Genomic DNA, 5,074 nt, shown 5'->3' on the forward strand with positions numbered 1-5,074 from the left:
TTATCTGGGCTTAAAGTGGAGAGGGTGGGCTAAAGCCCACTCCACGGGGGGAATTTCCCTGTCATCACCTGGCCACCCCCTCTGGCCCCTTTGCTAGAGAACTCTACCCTCAGGTAAATGTTTTCCCTACTTGTTTGGGAAACTTTGATAAAAATCCCCTTTATCATCTTGTAAGCCGTGAAGATGTACCATAATGTGCTTTTTCCGCCAAAATAAAAATTAAAGCAACTAGGGGATTTTTATTATTTTAGCTAAAATAACTAAATAGTGGCAGCCAACCCTTAAGACCTCAAAGGTGGCACATCCCACAATTTGCCATTAAAGGGGGACTCCGATGGATCTCAGAAAAAAAGAGTGGGTTTCATATCAGTGAATCAATGACCTAGACAGGGGAGGGGATAACCTAGGGATTCTGACCCGGTGTTGGGGGCAGCCTGGAGGGGGTGGGCTGCAGCAGGTGAGAAAGGCCTCCGCCTCCTCGTCCCCCAGCTAGGAGCCACTCAGTGGGGGCCCCTGGGGAGCCTGGGGACATTTGCATACATTCTCAGGAGACTTTTTTCTTCTCGTCTTCTCCCTGGGTTTCATCTTAAATAATTAGAGAATGGGCTATCAGGGAATGTAAGGCAAGTGCTCTAGGAAGGTGAAACTCACAGAGGTGAAGTTACGGTGACACAAAAGGCAGCCGGTGGCCCCAGGCAGCCACTGAGGGTATGGGGAGAGCCCATGAGGAGGGGCTGGGCAGGCTTCGGTACATTGAAGTCAGGGGTTAGCTCAAAGAGATCAAGTACTAGTGGAAAGCAGATGAGAATAGAGTTGGGGTGGGTTAACTCAGGGAGCTGGAGTCTGTGGGTGCTATTGAGGCCAAGGGATCAACTCCTTTGTGTCTCCAGGCAGGTGAGAAAGAACTAACAGATGAAAGAGAGCCTATTAGCATCTATTCCTCGTGGCTGAGATACTTAACCCTGAGGCCACAAACCACCCTGTCCTGGAGAAATAGGCTGGGTGATTGCCCCTACATCAAATTGCTGCAAGGTAGAGCCACCTGGGAGTTTTTAAAAAATACCCACGCTCAGGCCCCACACCAAACCAATTACATTGGAATATCTGAAGGTGGGTCCCAAGGTATAGTATTTCCTTCCTTCTTTCTGGCCTTGGGAGATTTTGCATCTCCTTCCAGGGAGGGAAGCCTGACTTCTGAAATGATTCTCATGCAGGAAAAGTACCTAGTTCCGTAGTCAGCCTGGCCGGTGGGGCACACCACAGACTCCCCAGAGGTTTCTGCTCTGCTGGGTTCCCCTGTTCTCATTCATTTTCTTAATGATTTGGCAAAAGCATCCCTGATCTTGTAAAACTTTGGTCAATTAAATGTTGGGTTTTTTTTTTTCCTTTGGTGGCTGGCTGTTACAGGAATTGAACCTGGACCTTGAGTGTTATCAGCACCGTGCTCTAACCAAATGAGCTAACTAGCCAGCCTAAACACTGGTCAATTAGATCTCAGTGTCTTGGAAATAGGCTTATTCACCAGGCATTGGACTAAAGTTTCTACTTGTCCTGCCACTGGGAACAGCAAAGGAATAGGAGAACTGAACTGGTGCGAATAGAATAGGTTTGTTGCACTTTAAGAAAAAAACATCTGTTTTCAATTACCTTAAGAGGCCCATTTATGTACAACATATTCTGCTAATTTTAAACAAGGCTAATCCAATATGATACCAGTTATTAAAACACTGAAATACATGTTGACAAACAGCTGCTTCCCTAAATCGTTGGAGTTTCCTCCCACCTCCCCAGGATCCAGCAACTAAAAGGTCATTTGCTTGGCAAAGCAGGGGCCAAAGTCTGTTCTGATTGGGGGGTGCCCGTACTATACAGGTTGTCAAGTATGTCACCTTGATGATAAATCATTTTAATCTACTCATGAAAGCAGCTTGCCCCCAGGCTCTCTGCTTATCATATTTAGTTAGAGCAGTACCAGTATTTTTTTTTTAAGTTAACAAAAACTCATACTGTGTTTTCCATCTACCAAACACTATTCTAAAAACTTTATAAACATTAACTCATTTGATGCTTAGAACAGCCCTACGAGATTGGTGATATTATATTCTCCCATTTTATGGATGTGAAAATTGAGGCACAGAGAGATTCAGTAACTTGCCAAGGTCACCCAGTTAGTAAGTGGAGAACTGGGCTTCTAGTCTGGCTGCCGACTGTGTGGCTCTCACGCATAGGAAATACAACCATGAAATAATGAGGTAGTTTGTTTTTTTTCCTGCCAAACTGAGATTCACAGAGTGGACTGTAGCACTCTTCCTCTCTCCCACCAAATTTACACCAGGGGAAACAGAGTCCCAGAGAGGCACAGAGGTCTTCCTAAGGTCATAAAGTCAGTTTGGGGCAAAGCCAGGATCAGAATGCTGCCTCTTAACTTCACCTTGATCTCATATCAGATTACTTACTTCAGGGACATGTCCCCTCAGAAATCAGTGTGGGAAGAGTAGTGGTTTTAAGAAAAGTCCCCAAAGTCTTCAATACTCTTCCCTTCAAAAGCTGGAGCCCCTGGTCGCCTCCTCTTAAGTGTGGGTGGAACTCAGCACCTCACCTCTAATGACTCGAACAAAGCAGAAGGGACCGGAGACTGGGTCGCAGAAGCACTGTGATTCCCTCATTGCTCTCCCTCTTCCCCTGCCTCCCTTTGGTTGCCCACTCTGGAGGAAGCCAGCTGCCCATGTCATGGAGACACACAGGCAGCCATGTGGAGAGACTCACGTGGGGAGCAACTGAGGCCTCCTGCCCACAGCCATGTGAGGGAGTCATCGTGGAACTGGAGTTTCCAACCCCAGTCAGGTCTTCAGATGACGACAGCCCCAGCCGACAGCTTTATGGCAACCTCATGAGAGACCCTGAGCCAGAACCACCCAGCCAAGCTGTTCCTAGGACCCTGCCCCTCAAAAACTGTGTGAGATTGTAGACACTTACTGTTCTAAGCTGCCAGGTTTTAGGGTAATCTGTTATGCAGCAATAGATAACTAATACAGGAGCTTCTGCATTACTCTTAAACTGTCATGAGTGTGCAGAGCCTTTTGAGGAGTTTTACCCTAAAGTAATCCAACTATATTTCTTTTTAAAAACTTTAGGCAATTTAGGCATTTTAATTCATATGTTCCTCCCCACCCCACACTCCCCTGTCCTTCATTATTTCAAACTAGAGAAATCTTTTGAGCTTTTTTCCTACCTGTGTTTCTGTAAAGTTTATACCAAGTAAACAGCTATAGCTAAGTTCCACCAAAGTTATTATGGCAGTTACAAGGGTTCCAAGCCTAATAAAATAATGCAACAGCAGGAGACTCAGAGGTATGGTGGTTTGGGGCATTCTTCCAATGATAGCCTGGCGCTGGGTTGCATCTTGGCAGTTGAGTACTGCTCAGGTACGTCAGACTGCTTGAGTACAAGTCCTGGCTCTGCCACTTGCTAGCTGCGTGACCCTCAGCAAATTATCCAACTCTCTGCATCTCACTTGTCTTAACTATAAATTGGAGAATCTAATTATAATACCTGCTTTATAGAGTTCTTGGGAAGGTTAAAATGAGAGGTAGTAGAGCTTAGCACTTAAGAGCGTAGACTCGAGCCAAATTCCTTGGGTTTAAGTCCTAGTTTCACCCACTTTACTAGCTTTATGACCTTGGGAAAGTTACTTAAGCTCCTTGTGCCTCAGTAGTCCACATTGGGAAGGTTAAAATGAGAGGTAGTAGAGCTTAGCACTTAAGAGCGTAGACTCGAGCCAAATTCCTTGGGTTTAAGTCCTAGTTTCACCCTCTTTACTAGCTTTATGACCTTGGGAAAGTTACTTAAGCTCCTTGTGCCTCAGTAGTCCACATCTATAAAATGGGAGGAAAGTTATACTTATCTCCTATGACTGTTGTGAGAATTAATAATAATAATTATTATTATTTTTAAAGATGACCGGTAAGGGGATCTTAACCCTTGACTTTGGTGTTATCAGCACCACACTCTCCCAAGTGAGCCATATTATTATTTTTAAAGATGACCGGTTAAGGGGATCTTAACCCTTGACTTTGGTGTTATCAGCACCACACTCTCCCAAGTGAGCCACAGTCCAGCCCTCTGTTGTGAGAATTAAATGAGTCAACTCATGTACTATTCCTGGTGCATAGTAAGTAACATATGACAGGTTGCCGGTTGTAGTTATGCAGGTTGCTCACCGTTCAAGGGCTCCCACTTCAAGGTTAAGTTTGCCAGGCCATACACTTTGGCATGGGGTTGCCTACCTGGAGGTGAAACTGTCTTCTAATGTGTTCCAGGGCCCTGTATGAACCAGCTGTCAGCACAAGAGATTATAGCATCCAGAAAATGCTACTTTAGCATTATCCTTAGGCTTTGGGCTGACGTTAACTGAACTGCTGATGGCTGTATTACAACTGTTACTTGGTGGCTTTGTGGAGTTCTTCAGAATAACCTCAGTGAGATGCCACTTTCCCAAGCCTTGCCTAAGATTACCATTCAGATACTGTGTTGGAAACCACATAGGAAATTTAACCATGTAAAAAGTTTAAAATCATGTAGGACAATACTACGTGCTACATAGGTATATATACAGATGTGTTTTAAGTATAGAAAAATGCATAGAAATGATAAAACCACATTCTAGATTTTGGGCTACTGGGGTGAGAAAGGAATGGGATTAGAAAGCAGTATATGAGACCTTCAGCTCTATTCATAATTTATTTCTTAAACTTAGTGGTGGATATACAAGTGTTTATTATGTTTTAATCTTAAATATTTAAAACTAATTCATAATTAATACTATTGAATGAGACCCGTCTTTCTATGTAAGAGTTAATTTTGCACTTCTCCTTAGTCTCTGTTAAATATTAAATCAGTGTATTGATTTAAAACCACAGAATCAAGCAACCATTCATTCAGCAAGTATTTACTGTTGAGGGGCCGGCCCAGTGGCGCACTGGATAAGTGCGCCGCTTGGGAAGCGCAGCGGCGCTCCCGCCCGAGGGTTCGGATCCCACATACAGACCGGTTCCCGCTCACTGGCTGAGCGAGG

The sequence above is a fragment of the Galeopterus variegatus genome, unplaced genomic scaffold (assembly GCF_000696425.1).
Source record: "Galeopterus variegatus unplaced genomic scaffold, G_variegatus-3.0.2 Scaffold290, whole genome shotgun sequence".
Classification (NCBI taxonomy): Eukaryota; Metazoa; Chordata; class Mammalia; order Dermoptera; family Cynocephalidae; genus Galeopterus; species Galeopterus variegatus.